This window comes from Anolis sagrei, chromosome 1 (genome assembly GCF_037176765.1).
Source record: "Anolis sagrei isolate rAnoSag1 chromosome 1, rAnoSag1.mat, whole genome shotgun sequence".
NCBI lineage: Eukaryota > Metazoa > Chordata > Lepidosauria > Squamata > Dactyloidae > Anolis > Anolis sagrei.
The window spans coordinates 94865356-94886247 of record NC_090021.1 but is presented as its reverse complement, the minus strand read 5'-3'; the positions used below and the strand labels follow the sequence as shown (position 1 = coordinate 94886247).

Here is a 20892-nt window from a genome sequence, read left to right as displayed (position 1 = left end):
AATCACCAATAATGCCAAATGATGAATGATTTATTTCTTCTGAATGCACAAAAAGTTCACAAATCACTAAAAAGATTACAGTGGATATTAGTTAATTTTTTGCAATCTGTCTTTTACCACCAAAGCTATTGTATTTCTTTTCCTTTTCTAAACTAAGATTTGGCTCTGTGTGTGCGTGTTTGAGGGGGAATTGTGTTACATGAACTAGATATTCAGTGTCCACTCAAGATTTACAAAAATATATATGAAGTAGCCTGAATCCATTGTTTGTTTGAACTAGAGTAGGCCCTACTCTAGTTGAATGCATGTAAGTATGTATTTAACATGTATTCATGAGGTCTATTCCAATCGGCACTAACAATAATTTCCAGCCAGAAAAGTTTGGGTTGGTAAATATGGATTTCTGGATGACTCCCAAAAAGTCATGGCTCAGCATCCAGCACACATTTTTACTGCTTCTCCATCCCATGTGGACAGCTATTTTCAAGCAGTGTTTATTGATGGTGTTTATAACTAAACATACACACACCCACTCCCAAATGCATTTTGTAGCATGGTTTTTATTGTGCATGCAGCAGCTTGGCTAAAGAAAAAATTACAGATGCAGTTTGTCAGATCCCACAGAAACCTATGGACCTCATCACAAAGAGCTATGGATTCACCACACATCATGGCAAATCTGTGGGGCTCCAGCTGGAGGCGTGGAGAACCCGGCACTCCATGCTCTGCATCGCCTGACTTACCTGGACCCCCATTCAACTGGGGCTTCCCATTACTCCAAAGACAACACCCGACTTTGCCCCATTGTTCCAAAGGCAACATGGGAAGTCCCCTGTTTTGCCATGGCAGTGTGCACCACTTGCTCTCCCTTTTCGCCACGGAGCCTTCCCAGAAGTCCCTGTGCATCATGTAATGGGCTCCGTGTTAAAAGGGGAGAGCAAGCAGCATACAACAGGCAAATCAGCCTGTCCGATGAGGTTGTAGGTGGCACTTGGACCTCAACATGGAGAAAACTTATTTTTATATTTCTAGGTCAAAGCAGTGATGCCAAGACTTCTCATGTATAAATTAAACATTGTGTTTACAAAGAGAGATTAAAAATAAGTGCAGTTCAGTTATGGGATGATGGTGATAATTGAGGCCAGTGTGAATAAGAAGGGGAAATGTCCATCATCTGGTATGTGTGTTTGTATGTATGTCCTCCATTCATTATAATTTTCTTTGGCATTACACACAGAAAGGTAGAGCAAAATAAAAAAAATCAGAGTGTCAACAGCAAAGCATTCCTCATAGATGCCCACCTTTTACATGGCAAGAGACGGACGTTTTTTCTTATACTGCCATTAGCCTTCTGGGATGTCACAAACACAAGTGAGATTGGCAGTCAGTGTCAGTCCTGGCAAAGGCTAAGCCATGCCACGTTCTGGAGTAAACCAGGTATGCATCACGAAAGTGGCAGGTGGACCAGTCCAACCCTTCAAGGAAAGCTCTTCTATGAATGAAGCCCTCCTTCAAAGTTTTTGGCTATGATCTTTTATCCCCATTCCACAAGTTTGGATACATTACATAGATGATTTATATGATTTATTATATGACTTAAGTCAAAAATTATCTGCACTCTGGTTCTAGAATTTATTTTAATCAACTTTTAGACAAATACGTTGCAGCAAAAAAGTTATGTGTATAGCAACAAAACAATCCCCTTCTATTGCGGAAACACTCTCCCTCTGGTTAAGGAGCAGAAAAATACAACTTGTCTTGTCAGTAGAAATGTTTATACAGAAATATTTACATATGTGTAGCAGAAAATCTTGTCTCTTCTCCAGCCCTTCTTCCTGATTCTCAGTTAGATCATACCTTCTTGGCAAAAAGCTCTCTCTGGTTTTCTTCACCAATCTTACAGTCTCTTTGCAGCTTCATCTCCAACAACACACAGCAACTCCGTTCTCTCAGCACCAACATCACAATCTTCATCATGGAAGTTTGTGCTTATTTAGTACGCTTACAGCTACTCCACCCTGGCTGTAGATTACTCAGTGTTAGCCAGGTGGTTTGACTCTTAAGGCTTGATGGCTCTGATCCTTACATTTACTTGTTGTCATTTAAGAAATGATATAATAGAAAAACTCTGACAAAATACTGCCAATAAGCTTTTGTATTCCCTTATTAAAAATGTTTGAGGCTGAGCAGCGAGCCACAAATGCAGTGCTATCTTCATGTCTTTATCAGACATTAATCTTTGTTCTCGTAGGGTTTCTTTCAGAGGACCAAACAGATGGGGCAAGATCAGGCCTATAGGGAGGATGCTTTAGCACTTCAAAATGAAGTTCAGGGAGAGTGTCAACATGGACAGTGGTGTGCAGGTGTGCATTAACACCACACCCTTGGATAGCGGTCCTCTCCATTTTGTCTGAATATTAGACTTTAGCTTTTCAGTGAGCATCTCACTGTAATGAGTGCTGTTGATTGAACACTTTTCATTGCACGCTGCTCTTCTTTTGTGCAAATCACAAGGCAGGAAACTATTTTTTTTATCACAGTCACAAATACACTGATGTAACACTTTCAAAACTGCACAACAGTGGTTGGAGAGACAGCAACTTTGTATGGAAAGCACTGACAAGACAGTTTGACCAACAGAAGTTTTAATGTAACCAGAGTACAGATATTTTCCCCTCATATCCTGGTTTCCTGTAGCATAAATTGCATTGTGTTGTTCCGGGGGACAATTTGTTTTACAGATGCTATAGTTTCTCTGGATCATGAATGTAGAATAGTTTGCCTGATGCCTCTTATACAAATGGATCTCTTATACAGCATCTTCTCTTGATGATGTTGTGTGGTGGTTACACATATTTCAAAGTGGTAAGTGCATGGGCTGCAAGCTTACATATTACACAAAGTTTAAATCTCCTAAATGTACTTGAAATACTTTTCAGGTAATTTACTTGAAAAATGTGAACCACAGAGGGGGTGTTCCAGTGAATGTTGACTATGCCAACATCATTAATGTTTTATTTGATTTACTATAACTGATTGAATATGTTTTCATGTTTTTCTCTTACTAGAGGAAATGAGCAAATTGGTCTGTTTCTAGCATTCTGAAGACACATACAGAATCGTAAGAAACAGTTTCTAAATGTATCATTCATTTGACACTTGATTATTGAAAACATTAATTAACACCGTATACTTCCTCAGGGTTGGCTATTTGGCCACCAGAGTATAAATTGTTAGGCTGATGCAACTTGACATGATTCAAATATCCCATTAAGATTTTGCAAGTGCCAGCTTCACAGAAAGAGATGGTGTTGTGTTGATAGAAGGAATATTTTGTTGGCGCTAACGGCACGGGCTGTATATCACCAATCTATTTTAACTCTACATTACAAGGAAAGGAGCTTTTAAGGTGAAGATGATTAAATTCTACATGTACCATTTAGCCTATCTATGGTGGTCTCTCTCCCTTCTGTTCCCAAAGTAGAAAATTAAATGTCACCCATGATTAAACACTGGATTAGAGCCTTGCACATGCTTGCCAATAATTTATGGCCAGCCAATCTCATATTAAAGCAAGGGTAGGGGTATTCTGTCTTTCCAGATGTCGCTGGATTACAACTCCTAAAAACCCTAGCCAACAGAGCCAATGGTGAAGAATGCTGGGATGTGCACTCCAACAACAATATCTGGAAGGTTGCACGCATCCCACCTCTGTGGAAAAAGTCAGATTTTGGCATACCATCAGAAACATAGCTCACTGGATCCTAACTAATATTGGGCAGAAAAAAATAATTTTGCACATAGTGGAGGAGGCACATAATAAATTGAACACAGTGTAGGAACTGGGACTTGCAACCTTTTTAGTTTTCCATGACTGCCATGACTGCACACGATGACCTCAGAAATCCTTATTCCTCAGGCTTTTCATAGAAAACATTCACAGAAATAATTTATTTGCATTATTTAACACAAAAAAACCATTCAGATTCTGTTCATATTGTCCTAATCAAATGCCAATGATCCAGTGCGATGTAGTGATTGAAGTTTTGGGCTACAACTCTGGGGACAAGGATTCGGATTTCTCCTTGGTTGTGGAGAACCACTGAATGATCTTAGACAAACAGGCTTGTGGAAAAATCAGACCTGGTTTTGAAACTGACTGGATGGCCGCAACGAATACAACAATGATAGGAGGCCTACTAAAATGCAGGTGGACATACTTGGAGTTCAGGGAGCTGCACTGCCTTCCAAGGAAATCTTGGAGGGCCACATCGCCTGTTGCATCTCACAAAAAACAAGCCTCCAAATGCTCCCAACCCTATCGGGAATTTTAAAACTCTAGTGGTTCTCAACCTATGGGTCCCCAGGTGTTTGGGCCTACAATTCCCAGAAATCCCAGCCAGTTTAGCAAATGTTAGGATTTCTGGGAGTTGAAGGCCAAAACATCTGGGGACCCACAGAGTGAGAACCACTGCTCTAGACCATCATTGGGCCGGGTGATGCTTTTTTTAACAAATGGGAAATGATCCAAAGACTATGTTTGATTTACTTCCTTTAAAAAAAGGCTTGTTTTGAGTCTAAAATAGCCCAGAAGGTCCACAAACATGACAAAATTACCCCTATCCCTAGATGTTGAGTTCTGGGGGCCAGAAATGTGCCTTCAAAGCATGCAATATGGAGACGAAACTTTGCCCATCCTTGTTTTGATAAAACAAATAGGTAAAAAGAAGGTTAGGCATCTTTTGCCTGATGACTACAAATATCTCCTCATTCCCAATTGGAATTAAGAAGAGAATATACAGTGGGAAGCTCAGTGTTTTTCTCCTCCTGCTTACTAACAGCATTAGTTAATCAATTAAATATTTTGCCCCCCTTTTTGTATGACTGTAGATTTGTGAGGCCAGTTCGTATAAGAGATTGCAGCTGGCTTAATGCCATATGGTAATGTTTTCTTACAGGAATAATACCTTGATTTGGATTGTCAATAGTCAAACTCAGTTATCTATCCCTAGACCATGCTCATTCACTTTACTTCTTGTGTATAGCAACATTTTTAAAAAAACATAATTGATCCTTGTATTTCCTGGCTTTTTGTTTCCTATAGAAATCACTCCTTTATTTTTTCTCCTTTCAAAACTCGAATTAGTCTTTGAAATACCTCTATGCTTTATGCTCACACCAAAATAATTACCAAGTAAATATTTCTGCAATGATCACTCCTCTTTCCTCCCAAATCAAACCCAGCTTGACTTGACTTAAAACCAAGGAAAGCTCTTAGGTACAGTTTGATTATTGTAATTTTAAAGCATGTAGGCATAATTAAGCAGTAACTGATGAGAGTTAGAATACATTATACATTCCACTTGTGAATTAGAGAAAACAGAAGTGAACTGTCATGGCAAATGCGAAGTTGGGAATGTATGAGGCTATCTCTAAATATCTTACCAAGACAATTGGTTGCCACATGTTTTTTTCATACTCAGCAGAGAAAAACATTTTTGGTGTCAGATTTGAGCCTTATTGTTCAATTCTGCTCTGCATCATCCATCAGGTGCCAGGTGTGAACTCTTACCCCTGTGTGAAAGGTGTATTTGTGGCTGGAAGTATATTTGTTGCAGCAGAAAAGGAATAGGGAAAAAGGTAAATATGAAAACTTTTCAAGCCTGGCAAAGCATTTAAATTTGACAGTCTAGCTTTAAGGAATCTATCAATTAGATTCAATTAGCATCAGTCAGTTGAACGCCCAATGCTTCTATAATAAGGTCCCTATTTTCTCTCTTCTATACATGCATTTATTTTCCCAGGCCTCTTTTTGATGTTTGAAAGAATGCAAGTCCTGTTTAATGTGTGTTTCAATTTGTAATAATATCTACCTTGCAGCTGGCTTAGTTTTCCAATTATTTCTAAAATGTTTCTTAAACATAATCCAATGTACAGTAACAAATTATCTAGAGACAAAATGATCAAACTGAATTTGTTTTTATAATCACCCCCTATACGCACCCCCTCCCTATTAAATTCCATTTTCCAATCCTTATTTTGAAAACTTAGACTATGTAACATAATCGTTCCCTTTGGAAATGTACATATTGAATAACTTGGCCTGTATAAAATGAAGCAAACAATCCAGTTTGGATTCCTTTGCAAAGTTCCACATCTTAGCAACCTATTAGTAGGTCCACCCTATATAATTTTAAGCTCTTTCTGTGGAGCCTATGTGATTAAATATAAAATTTGCTATTATTTCAGTAACTTGTTTGCCAGAGCCTTAGATAGCTAGCTGCACATTTTGTATGAAGCACTTGAGCTGACATTTTAAAGACTCCATTGAATCTGAATTGCAGCAGAATGGCTCACCACCTTTCCCCAACATTTCAGATGCAGAGAAGCAGGTTCGATGACACTATATAAAATGAGCTTTCCCTCAGAAACGCTGCTCATGTTGCCCTGCAGCCTAAATATTAGGGTGATGTTATTACTAATACCTGTTCTGAATCATCTGCTAAATAATTGGCTGAGAAAGTCTCTTGGCAGTATACTCATCCTAATTTAAATCAAAATACTGTTTGAATCAAAACTTTGTATAATTAAATAGGAAAGACCAAAGATATTTCTCTTTGTTAATCGTAACTAGAGCAGAGCCATTGAATCAGTGGAATTTACATAACCATTTGCCTGATTCAGTGGATGTATCCTTATTGGAAATTATTTATTTGCGATATTTTAATACTGCCTTTCTCAACCCCGAAGGGGACTAAAGGCAGTTCACAGTGTTGGCAACAATTCAATGCAATTGATGAATAAACAGTATAAACATCAAAATTGACCCTCCCCTGATGAAACATAAAGCATTATTAAACACATCACATAAAATAACATCTCATATCACACAAAGACATAGCCGTTGTTTGTAAACAGTCCTGGGTCATAATAACTGTATAAGTTGGCCTCAAGGACAGGTTTGAGGGCCAAAATTACAGATTTTAACATGCCCTCTGGATAAGTCGATGGTCATTCCACAGAGAGGGCAAAAGTACCAATGCTGCCTAAGGAGGCCACGACCATTTTCCCAACCAAGCATTTAGAAAGGCCAGAAGCAGTGCTATTGCAGAGAAGGTGAAGAAGGTTGATACTTCCATCTTAGTTCTTGCTGGACGTACTGACCTCTTGCCTTTACTCAGAGTAGGTGTTGGTTCCTTTTCCTTTTTCTTTTTGTTAAAAGCTTAGGTACTTTTGATCTGTGGATAAGCCAACCCAGGCTTTTTGGGGTGCTTTTTTTGACTAAAATTTCTAGGTTTATACAGGAGTATGTCCAGCAATATTGAATGCAGGCCATAGGTTCTCCAGTCACCTTCAAATAGATAATCTCATTTGAGACGCAAGACAGATATCAGAGGTAAGCAGTCTAGAATTTGAAAATATTACATGTTCAGATCATCATTCCCATATTCCCAGCATGGCCATGTGCTTGGAACTACATCTCCAATGAGTGACTTCTCCAGGTTCTGCCAAAGTCAAATCATGAATTGAGGGATACCATGTTAATTGTTGCCTAGCATGATTTTCTGGTTGTTCAGAACATACACGCTGGAACGAGTTCCCTTCCTAAAAATCTTATCAGCCACTTGCTGCACAAAAGAGTGGCTCCTCATGCCACTGAAGCTCCTTATTTAAAAATACATCAAGCCATTTGTTCTTTTTGATATTGCTCAAGTCACTCTGCCAAGCTACAAGGTTTCTACTGCTGCACCTGCCAATATCACACAAGTGCCTCTGCAAGTCTAAATGCCAAGACAAGGGAAGACCTTTGAAGTATGCCAGTAATGCCTTTCCACCAGAGTCAGGTTCCTTCAACCCAATTCTGTTGCAGCAGAGCATAAGACTTAGCACTGTTCCCACTTAAACGAGAGGGTCCACTTCTGAACTTGAAGATAACAGACCACCGGACCTGAATACATCCATCTCATCTTATTTTGTAAGCTTGTTTAAACATTTGCGTGGGAGAGCACCATGGGATCTCCAAATAAGGCCAGGAAACAATCCTGCCAGAAATTCTTGAGATGCTATCTGTGTCAGAGTTGATAATATCAGGCCGGATGGATCATGGATCAGTCTCAATAAAAGGCAGATTCCTGTGGCCCCAAAACGTTTCAGTATGCCCAAGCTTCTCCTAGTTTTACTATGCCAAATCAATAGCATAGTACCTACATTTTCCTTATGGTGAGGCACACTGGGAGAAAAAATGAGAAAGGGGGAATGATTCCAGTTCTAGGTTTCATGAGCCAAAGAAAGAGGAGGAGAAGGAGGACATGATAATGTCAGTTAATGCTTATGAGGACTGAATAAGGATTCTCTGCATTAAACCACACATTGACTACCTCTGGGGCTCCCAGTTTGTGTCTCCTAAAATAGCAAGTTGCTGTCCTGACTTTATATATGGAAGGTTTCACTCCACTCCAGTGATGTACATTGATCCAAATTTGCACATAGGTACACACATCAGGGTAGCAGACCCACATTTACGCAAATGCATGTTATGTTTACCCTTTGTTTTACAGGGTAAGCCTGCAAATTGGCTTCTCTTAGATACTGAATGGATTTGTGATTCTAGTAATCAAACCTAAGTCCACCTTGCTGAACAAATCTATGAACCAAAGCAGTTCTATCTGTAAACAAGGTGTGATACTGGTGCAGGATTTTGCACATATTACCCAAGTTTTGGGGCCAATTTCTTGCTAAGGTCCAGATTGGAAATATGAGCTTTTTTTATACAGACATAGCTTGTGTTTCCTACTCTTTCTTAACATCAGCCACTTTTATTTGACTCCACTTTAATATTAAAGTATGCAATCCGTGACAGGAGAGGGGCATCCATTTGGCAGTGGTGTGATTCAATAACTAGTATTATCATTGTTTCCTTCTGTTGCTCACTGTTGATATAGATTTAATTGATTTTTTGGTTGCACTAGAAGGGGACAGTAAACATCCATGTTTCTTGACCATTTCTTTCTAGTAACCCAAATTTAGATTTGCTTTAAAATATGGCATTTAAGGAGTAGAGCAGTCCCTCAGGCTGTTTCTGAGCCAATCGAGTGTGAGACATCCATGGTAACAAATTATTTCTTGTGGGTTGAACTTGATACAGAGAAAGAATTATTATCAAGATCTAGTTATAGGCAATTGTTTTTTTTTCTTTGTTTGTATTAAAAGCATCCTTGTTCAGAAAAAGCCCATTCATCCCACTCTTGTGTCTGATCAAAGCAATTTTGTGAAAAATTTCAATCTGGCCTTCTTGGCATTAGACATTAGCAGAACATAATAAGTGAGTGCTTGTGGCTTGTCATATGAATTGCAACTGTCTTTAAGTTATCATTTGTTTCTTATGTCCAAACTACATGTATCTATATTTGGGGTTTTGTGGTATGTAGGGCTCAACAGGCCTGGAAAATTACATACAATATATCATGTCAGGAGCGACTTGAGAAACTGAAAGACACTTCTGGTTTGAGAGAATTGGCCATCTACAAGGATGTTGCCCAGGGGACGCCCAGATGTTTTTACCATCTCTTTTTAAATTAAATAATCTTTATTTGAATTTTTTTGTTTAAAAAACAAGACAGTATTAAAGGGGAGAAAGAGACGTAAAGTAAACAAAACCATATCCTTAAAAACAAAACAAACACATAATAAAAAAGGGAAAAAAAGAAGAAAGATAAGAGAAAAAAACCCAAAGCAACACTCTATATTTAGATAGATAAGAAAATTTTTTTGACTTCCTAGTATCTTCCTGAGCTCTTTTTCTTTTCTTTTCTTTTCTTTCTTTCTTTCTTTCTTTCTTTCTTTCTTTCTTTCTTCCCTTATTTTCCCCTCCCTTTCCTACTTCTCATTCTTGTTTGCTTCTTTCCCTCTCTCTTTGCTCTCTTCCTTTATATATTTATCCAATTTCTCTTTGCTAAATCAAAATCTTCTTTTCTTTGTTTGAGGTATTCAGTAACTTCTTTCCAATCTGTTTCTTTCATATTTATTTCTTTTCTTTTTTTGACATAAGAAAAGTGAGCCTATCCATATTTCTGTCACATGTCCACCACATGTGGAAATATGATTCTTCTTTTTCTTTGCATTTCCAGCAGTTTGTACTCGTGTTATTATAGTTTTTTCCCAGCTTCTTCAGGGTCACGTACCATCTATGTGATGTCTTTACCCAGTTCTCTTTCATGTTTTTACCATCCTGTGGGGGGCTTCATTCACGTTCCCTCATGAAAAGCTGGAGCTTACAGATGGGAGCTCATCCTGCTCCCCAGATTCGAACCCCAACCTGCCGGAACAAGGGTTTAACCCATTGTGCCACCGGGAGCTCCATTATGTATATTCATTTGTAATCAGTTAAAAAGGAGGGCTAAATGGGATCCTCAGGTAATAATCCATATTTTATAGACTATGGTCCCATACAAAAGTTGCAATTATTTCAGTGAGACTTGGTTGAAAGTAGAAATTAACAAGTTGGGTCCTGGAAATCCTTTCAGGTCAAAACAACTAACAACAGTAAGACCCACTTCTTGAGGCAAAAAGAAATGAAAATAGGTTGCGTCTCATCCTGAAACTTTCCCATCCAGAAAGTATTCCATTATTTATCAGCAACTACTTGCAAATGAAAATGGCATAATGTTGTGCTGACACATTCTCAAAATACCAGATATCAATAGGACTGAAGATGTATCCTTTCCAGATTATACTGTGTATGTCCAAGCTCCTTTGTCAATGTAACATGACCACCTATGATTAATTGTGATATCGCAAGACACTGACCTCCCGGTCTTTGCTTTTACAGGAATGCTCACTTTGACAGGGTACATTGCACGGAGAAAGAGAGCAGAGCAAACCATGCTACTTCCCCAACCAACCAACACCAGCTGGTCCACTCACCACTGCTTCTGGTTGTAAGTCCAGAGAACAGCGCCACTTTCTTAGAGGGAAAACTCAAGACCTTTGGGTGCCTTTGGCTCAGAAGACTGTAAGCACATCACGGACCCCACAAAGTATGCTCAGCATTCCGAACTACCATCTCCTCTTCTCCCTAACCCTTTGGTTTCTTGCCGACGGAGGATTTCCCTCTGATTTCTAAAGCCACATGGACCAATATATGTACTTTCCCCCCTTCACTGACTTCAAGGTTCAGATAGTTGAGGCTGGACAATGAAATTGATTTTTTTTTCAAAAACTGCTGTGGTTTTGCTGCTACACTGAGAATTGTGATTTGCATTGTATGGTTTTGGACCTATTTGCGTTTTTGATTGGGGGGTGGGGCTAAAGGGGTTATACTGGAGTACTGACACTTCAGGTTCATCTCTTATCTCCTGCCCATGATGCACTTTTAAATGAAGAGTTCTTAGAATATTTTATTGGCTAATATACTTTTTTTCCTTGTTATTTTTTACAAAGGCCACCTTTATCCTTTTTAATGCCATATTTTCAGTGTTAAACTTTTATGGCTTTTTAATTTTTTAATTTTTTTATTTGACAGATGTAAGAAGCAGCATGAATAGTTTATACTGTGGTTTTTCAGAGACTGAATGCCAAGAGAACTCAGTAAATGTTTATTCCTCTCAGCTTTCCTCTCTTTCAATTTCCCTAAATAGCGCCCCATTTGGGAACAGAGCAAGAGTGTTGAATTTAAGACCAAAAAAAAAAAAAAGGAGAAAAAGAGGGGGCAAGGATCCCCCGAAGGTGTAAAACTATCTGGGGAAAATATTTGCTGGGTGTTATGAAAGACTTGGATGAAATTTCAACCCTGATGGTTTTCCAGTGATCCAGGAAGCCAGTGAGACAATCTCTCCAGATGCAAAACCCTTTCATGATAATTAGAAAGGTATGGCCAAGCCAATGAAAACATAGGGGTAAAGTGAGAAGAGAGCCCCCATGATTCTGTTTCACTGTTTGCTTTCTCCTGTCATGGTTAAAAGAAATGTGCAATTTGATCCTCGGTTGGTGGGTGGAGGATAACAGGGTAGAATTTACTTGTGTGCACTTGTATAGTTGTAGCCAAGAGTCCAAAAGTACACTAGAGCATGTATGCCGGCACTGATTGGGTATAACAATTGTGGAGTATCCCATTCGGACAAAGAGACAATAGTAAAGGAGAAAAAATGGGGGTGGGGTGGGGGTCATAAAAATATGTTCAAATCACCTTGTGATCCAGTGTAACTGTTTACTAACTTGAATAAAGCAATTGTTCACACAATGGTGTCCCAGATACACCTTTACTATAAGGCTGTTGGAATTAGTAAACAGGAACCGGTTTGGAAAGAAAGTGCTTCAGAGATTTTGGGGCAGGGTCTGAAATAAAAGCCAATCAAATCGAAGCCTTATAGCAATGGTGCGCCAAGGGCACTATGTACATACTGTATTTCTATATTTTCCTTTGTACAGATTCACCTAAGTCAAGCTACTGTTTTACAGGTGCTCCTTATTTATTAGGGCTGTGAAGGTTTGGAAGATTACACCCGACGAGCAAGGTCGCTTTTTAAAAAAAACAAATAAATGAAAAATTTAAAAAGGTGAGGGGTGGGAGGGAGGGAGGGAGGGAGGGAGGGAGGGAGGGACGGAAGGGGTCGCGGGGATGAGCCCATGAGCCCATGGAAGGACTTCAAAAGCTAACAGAGACAGATTTCTATGAGGAAACATGAAGCACTTTTAAGATGCTTCTGGTTGTTTCTGGGCTCATGCCATTTTTTTCCTCCCTGACTGGTGTCAGATTTATTAAAACAAAATAAATCTCCAAGTTAAAAAAATACATTTCACCTTACTGTTGTTTTCCTTATTTTTTAAAAATCTGTGCACAAAAAGTCTTCGTTTCTTTGACAAATAAAATAGATGCAATGAAATTCAGTGCTGGCTCTGAAAAGAATGCCTCTATTTAAAAGCTGTTTAGAAGGGAGGTTTAGTCTTTGTGATCTCATCTCTTCTAATCTTTTAGCTTCTTTTAGTGAAGATGGAAAAAACATTTCACCGGGAATAGAGGCCTCCCCTCCCTGTCCTGCTTTGCTGGTTTGGACATGCTCCAAGTGAGAAGAAGCATCAGTTCACTTTCTGCATTCAGTCCAAAGGCTTACACACACTACACCTCTGATCTTGTACTAACAACAGTTCTATGCTTTTCTATTTCACACTGAGAGTGCACTCAATTTGCCTGTCAACTTCTGGTAGAATCATAGAGTCACAAAGTTGGAAGAGACTTTCGTGGGCCATCTGGTCCAACCACCTGCCAAGAAGCAGGAAAATTGAATTCAAAGCACCCCTGACAGATGACCATCCAGCCTCTGCTTCCAAAGGAGGATCCTCCACCACACTCCGGAACAGAGAGTTCCACTGCTGAACAACTCTCACAGTTAGGAAGTTCTCCCTAATGTTCAGGTGGAATCTCAATTCCTGTAGTTTGAAGCTATTGTTTCGTGCCCTCGTTTCCATCTAATCCAATGAATGCCATAAAGTTTTCTTAAGCAAGGCATACTCAGAGTGGTTTATTCTTGCTTCTTCTGAAATATAACCCTATCTCACCTGGTATTTCTTGGCAGTCTCCCATTCAAGAAATAAGCTGTCCTGACCCTGTTTAGCTATTCATCTTCTACCAAAGCTGCCAATGTTTGCTCATAAAAAAGTTTGCCCAGCCTAAATGCATGCTTTACATCCTGGGCATCCTTTGTGGGTTTCTTTACTTGGAGTTGGCATCTTAATTATTTTCATATTTGCGTGGCTCAAAACTATAACACGACCTTCAAAGGAACTATTTACACACTTTGGAGAGAAAATGAGTGTGACTTCATTCCTTCTTTTGTTGATTTTCGCAATTTTTTTAAAAAAGGGAAACCTCATTAAAATTTGGAGAATTTTGGAAGATTCAAATTCTTTAGTAGTTCAAAATTGCAAAATTGGGTATGGTAAGTTTGATTTAAAATATAAATTGAATGAATCCCCTCCCCATCCCTGCTATGGACTAATAAGCTTAAAATAAACTGGAAAGCAGAGAAACAGTTATCAAGTTTCAGAATGTTTTCATCCTTTCCAATCATTTCTTTGAATCCCTGTATTGACCATGCTGGTTAGGGGATCCTGGAAGTTGGCCTCTGGTAGCAGTAGACCGTAGTGTCTCATTTCTAAGGAAGCACTTCTATTTCAAGGTTATGTATTTTCACAGAATTCAATGAGGATCATATTGTTGCTGGAGAAATGCCAGCCTTACTTCAGCTAGAACTACAGCCTGATTAAATTGATGCTAGTGTTTGATACAATGCCGTATAAGAGAGATAACCATCTTATTTGTACTACATTTGTGACCTACTAACCTTACCAAAGCTGGAAAGACGAAGCAAAGGAAGATGAAACAGAAAGGATAGGACAGAATACAAGCACCTTGTCAATATAGAACCGCTGTGAGTTGCCTTCGGGCTGAGAACAGCGGTATATAAGTAAAGTAAATAAATATAGACAGCCGATGTTCCTGGTTGGATACACATATGGCATTCAGAAGGACTCTCTGCCCATGAAAAACTAACACATGTTTCCTCTACATTTTGCATTTAATATTAGACAGCGTTAGTTCTCTTATGATTTCTTCAGACATGTGATATACAGTGGTACCTGTCTCCTTTTTGAATATTCAGCTGCACCTCTTAATTCTTGTCATTGGAATTGATTCTATGCATTTTAAGAAGTAGATGCTAAGGTGCATTTCTTGAAATGGATTTGCCCACTAGTTGTCCTTGGAAGAAAGAAAGTATCAGTCTCACTAATGATAAGAAGGTACATATGCAAACATTAGCTGGTCTTACAGTTGTGCATGTCACTAACAGGATACTGGTCTGTAAGTGTTAATAATAGTAACAACAAGAGCACAAACACTGATTGATTGATGGGATTGGATTGCTTACATACTGATAAGTTGCCTTGTGTCGAGATACAAAGACAATAATAAGGTATATGAAAAGTTCAAATTTGAAAGGAACCAATAAACAAACTCTTTGCATAAATATCATAAAGTAAAATACCCATAAAATCAACCATAATTTGCATAATTTATGTAGCGTAAACACAATTGTCCTTGTTCCTGTGGAGCACTTAACCAATGCACTTGCAACTGTAAATGTAAATGAAGGGCAAAAGTTGTTACATTATTTATAATGAGTCTACTTCCTACTAAAATCAAATGATTAATTTCTAGTGCAAACAATGCGCAGAGTCAGTGAAAATCTTCAAGTAGTAAATCTATCTTCTTGTTTTTAGTGGCTTTCCAGTGAAGTTTAACACTGCAAATGCTGATCTATCATTATTTATTAATTAGATAACATTGTAAGAGACCCAATTACTAGCAAGCCAGTCTTTTCCAAGAGATTAGATGGGAAAATTTGATGGAAGGCATATTAGTTCTCATGTGAGCACACTACATCCTATAAGCTGTTGTCTACTCTAAGATTATTAATATGCTTGCTTCCTATTTTCCTTTCCTCCAATGTGTTAGCATTTTTAAGCAGCTCCAACACTTTATGGAACATGAGTTCCCTTGGAGCTCATGGGTACCCATTTTTATTGGGCTTCTGCTTGGTACATATGACCATATTCCAAAGGACCCCTTTCTTCTTTATCTCCTGTATAAGCATTTGAATTTCTCTCTCTCTCTCTCTCTCTCTATCTCTCTCTTCTCCATATTTCTCCTTGGATATGTCCATATATCAAATTAGAGTTATATTCTTACAAATCTGTACCATAATTGAAATCACAGTTTGAGGGTTTTTCCTGTGCTGATAAGCACAGAGAAAAGGGAATGGTGGCAATGCACCATGTGGACAGTGGACCAATCTGAACTGGACCTGATCCTGCTGCCCATACTGCTCCAAAGCTGAAGGGATACTCCAGAGTTTAGCAAACTTCAGCATACTCTGGAACATTTCTCCAAATTTGACTAAAGCAGGGCAAAGACAGATTAACCTGGCTTAACCCATGATACTCATACTCACCAGAAGTGGAGACACATTATGGAGACAACCAGGAGCTAATTCAGGGGGAGTCCAGGTTTTAATGCCTGTAAATGAGCCCTTGGAAGAGTGCATGGTGCATTGGTGATCTGCCTTGTGTCAGAATGGCTTCCTGGGTAATAACAAAACATTTTTTTAAAAATGGAGGAAAAATTCTCACCCAACTGAACATTGCACAAAGTGGTTTAAAAAAATAATTCAAATATCAAAAGAGAAAGAAAGAAACAAGATAATGGTTAAACAAATTACAATTTTGGTATTTTTTTAAAAAAAAAACACTTAACAAACAAAACAAACACACCTACACAATAAAAATCAAATTACCGTAACTATATAAAAAGGTAAAGGTTTCCCCTTGACATTAAGTCTAGTTGTGTCCAGCTCTGGGGAGTGGTGCTCCTCTCCATTTCTAAGCCAAAGAGCTGACATTGTCCATAGACACCTCCAAGATCATGTGGCCAGCTTGGTTGCATGGAGTGCCTATACCTTCCCACAGAAACTGTACCTATTGTTCTACTCACATTTGCTTGTTTTTGAACTGCTTGGTTGTCACAAGCCTAATAGCGGGCTCTCACCCCACTCCCCAGATTCAAACTGCCAACCTTTCTGACAGCAAGTTCAGCAGCTCAGTGGTTTAACCAGCTGCGTCACCAAGGGGCCCAACCGTTACTAGCAAACAGAAAAATCAATCTACAAATTTCTCACTCACTACACAAAGTTGGATCATGTGGAGAAGAATACTTGGCCTATGTCTCCTGCTGCTTCCCATTCAAGCCGCTATCATTTTTAAAGGACAAAACTGTCATGAAGGGGTTTTTGTTTATCTTAGTGTTATCAATGCAAAAATAAATTCTAATAAAAAACAGGAATGTGGGAGAAGAAAGGGGCCAATAAAATAGTCCAAATATACACAATGTGAATATACAAGACTGTGCGCCAGTGGGGTGTAATGGTTTGAGTGCTGAGCTATGAGTCTGGAGACCATGGAAACCCAGTTGGTGGGCAAATAAGGCTGTCTTGGCCTCTGAACAAATCTTGCCAAGAAAACTCTGTGATGGGGTATCCATAAGTCAGAAAGAACTTGAAGGCACACAACAATGACAAAGGGGAAAAAACTACAAATTCAAATTGTTTTAGAAAACAAAAGGAAGTGTTTGAGATTTTAGATACAGTAAATGAAGGAGTGGTTTTTCCTAAGATCCAGGAGGGCCCTTTTCCCTTCCTTGTTCTTTCTCTTAACTGTGGTTTCCTTGGCAGCCTACAACCTACAACTTTTTTTTCATGACAGGAACGTGACAGGAACGATACTTAAATTCAATGTACAGGCAGTCCCAGAGTTACAAACATCAATTATACAAATGACTCATAGTTAAGAATCTGGGTGAGACAACGGGAAGTGAGGGAAATTTACCCCTAAGAAGAGAAATCCACTTCTGAAAGAGTTATCATGGGGATAGGTGTTTCCAGGGAAGCTTTATCACCAATCCTTGTTTCCACAACAAGTCCAGTTATCACAGGGATAGAAAGTGAGGTGAAATCTTCTGAAAAGGAGCACAGACAGCAACACAAACACCACAGGGGTATTAACCCTTCCCTATACTATCTAAAATTTATATAGATACACACACACAGAGGGAGAGAGAGAGAGAGAGTTTCAGTTACACTTTAAAATGTACCACTTCTGACTTACATACAAATTCAACTTAAGAACAAATCTACTGAACCTATCTTGTTCATAACTTGGGGCTGACTGTATATTCCCTTAGAGCATGGGATTTCAGCTCTTTTAAAACACAAAACAAAGCAGGAATTACTTGCCACCCTGTATCTCTTGCCTGCAAATTCTAGGGTGCTCATAGTGCCACTCTTGGACAGTGCCTTTGCTGAACACCGCATTCCTGCTGCTATAGTCCAACTACAGCCAGTCTTTGAGCCCTGATCTTGTTGGACAGATGCACATATCTTCTGCCTATAAAGGAGAAGATGCGGAGAGTCTATTTGCCTTCATATATGTGGGAGGCTGACTTGATTGAAGATATCTTCTCCCAGATATCTTCAATCAATGATTTCCACTAACATGCTTCCACACATATTTAGAAGGGTAAAGGAAGCTAGTTGAATGGATTGGTCAATTGAAGGCAACCAGTCATTGTATCTCACATCCAATCAATGGAATTGGGGTTGGGTTGGAGAGTTGCACTTGAGTGCTGCCTGATAGCCATGGCACAACTGGCTAAGCTGTTGCCCAATATGAGTATCCCCTTGCATAACATCAGAAAAACTACAGCATACCCCACTGTTATGCTAGCATTAGTTCCCAGGAAGATTGTAACAGAAGGTACATATATTTATCCATTTCTTTACAGAAAAACATATCAATTCTTTGACCTCTGAGGATGCTTGCCATAGATGCAGGCGAAACGTCAGGAGAAATGCCTCTAGAACATGGCCATATAGCCCGAAAAAACCCACAAGAACTGATATCAATTCTTTATTTCCTAAGGTGGGAAGGATGGATTAAAAAGCAAAGAAAACATTTGAAAAATTGGAGTAAAATATTATGTAGTTTTGTTCCAATATATATCTGAGTACAAATCTCATTTTGGTCAATCTGATGTTGATTAATTTCTAAGAGGAAAGCCACTACATTTGTATTGTCTAGTTTTCTAGAATGAGAAGCTTATATCAAGAACTGTTGACTGTTTTCCATTGATGCCAAGGACTTGTATGCCATGACACACCTGATCACAACCTGCTCCCTATGTGCTTATTTATCATTAGGCATCAGGGATTAAGCAGCTGGGCTTTCTTTACATTTAAAGCTACAGCAATGTTGTTGCTACACTTGAGTGATCAGGTATATTGTGGATGTATGTAATATGCAGAATGCGGTAGTAAGGAACCCATGGCTTCCTAGACATTGCTGGACTCCAGCTCCCACCAACCTCTGTAAGCATCACCAATAGTAAAGGATGTAGTTTAGTAAAATCTGGCATACAAGGTCTCCATCTCTTGACATGATAGATGCAATGGAAAAATGGGTGAAGTAGCCCAACCTCAAAGAACACTAAACTTCATTAGACAACTTTGCTATCTTTGAAACAAACTCAGTCTCCTTTATTTATAAATTTAGAAGAACATGTAGGTGTCCTTGACACATGGCAACATTTCTACACTACTTATGGTGGAAACCAAGAATGAGTTGCCATAGCTGGAAATCTTGCAAGAAGGGTTTTTCATCAGGTGGGATGCTTCCTTTAAGAAAGATATTATTTGTTATTTAACGTGTACCTCATGTGCTTGTGACACCCTATCTTAACCCCCCCCCCAAAAAAACACCATGCTACAGTATGTAGTATGATAACACTATGTAACAAAATTTGAACATTTTTCTGTTCCCGGTTTGAAAGTGTTATTTTCTGTTTAATTGTGTGGAACCTACTTTGAAAATAGTTGTTATAATTTGGAAACTTGGTTTTGTATGGCTGAGGGCAGTACTATTATTTCCTTCAATCTCTGCACTTAGTTTGTAGTTTTCCTTAATAAAAATATACCATTTTAACCTTTGTGCAGACCGCAAAAACAAAGTTTTGGCAGTTTAATGAACTTTCCCCCCATGTTTTTATGATACAACCAATTAGGAAATTACATTTATAACCAAGGAACAGAAATCATGTTACATCTGCATATATTTTCAAGTCAAAATATAAAACATTAAACCACTCATTTATATTTTCTAGTCAAAATATAAAACATTCAATCATTCATTTATATGGATTTTCACCTTTGCCAAGGTTACGCTGACACAGTTCACTTGACAATGGTCAAGGAAGATAGAAGAGGTGATTGGACCATTTCAGAAAGCTATAGTTGAGTTCCTCTATCAGGGGACATATGTATATATGGACCTCTTCACAAATGCCACTAGAATCACCATGTATCATGGTGATTCTAACGGTGCCCATCCGTGGGCATAGGGAACCCGTTGCCCCATGCCTTGCATTGCCCGACTCACCCATGTCCCCATCACATGGGGGAAGCATTCACCGCCTGAATCCCCCCCCCCCCCATTTGATCCTAAGCAACACAAGAAGCCTCAGTAAGCAGTGTAACAGCCATTTTTGCAAGGGATTAAAAAGGAGATGTCCAGCACTTTTCCTGTAACTTGGTGTTCCAAGTTAATGCCATCACTGTCATCCACGAAGACCTCCTTCTTACAAGGTGGGCAGGGAGGGATGATTTTAGCCATTATGTTTGTACAAAATTTCAACCACCACAACATCCCAAAGGGTGAATTGTGATGCTGCAAGTCAGGTTTACACCATGATAACTCATCAAAGATGGTCAACCTATATTTGGTGGATGTCCTGAAAAATAAAAGAGGCGGGGCCAGCCAAAAGCTTGTTGTTGCCAATGGAAAAGAACAAGGTAGCACTCCATCCCCTTCCATATGCAAAAATTGGACAGGCAGGTGAGTCTCCATCTTCAGCCTTGGGGCAGACCCCTTTACCACATCTGAAGGTGGCCAGCCAGCTCAGAGGTCATAGAATGGGAGATTTGGAGTTTTGGAGTTGGGTGCCATCTCTACACAGATGACACACAACTCTACTACTCTTTTCCACCTAATTCCAAGGAGGTCTCTCGGGTGCTGGACTAGTGCCTGGCTGCTGTGTCTATCTGGATGAGGAGGAACAAGCTGAAGATCAATCCCGACAAGACAGAGGTCCTCCTGGTCGATCGCAAACCAGATCGGGGTATAGGATGGCAACCTGTGTTGGACGGGGTTACACTCCCCCTGAAGCCACAGGTCCGCAGTTTGGGAGTCCTCTTGGATTCATCGCTCACGCTTGAGGCTCAGGCGTCGGTG

The 20892-nt window shown here is 39.2% G+C and overlaps 1 protein-coding gene across 2 annotated transcripts in view; it reads left to right on the top strand.

Annotated features, from left to right (window-relative positions):
* SOBP (sine oculis binding protein homolog) overlaps positions 1-12403 on the top strand; it is a 179273-nt gene extending 166870 nt beyond the window's left edge. For both annotated transcript variants that reach the window (XM_060753126.2, XM_060753125.2), the window contains one exon: positions 10829-12403. The gene's annotated coding sequence lies outside the window, so the exon portion shown is untranslated. The remainder of the gene's footprint in view (positions 1-10828) is intronic.
* Positions 12404-20892: the final 8489 nt, after the last annotated feature.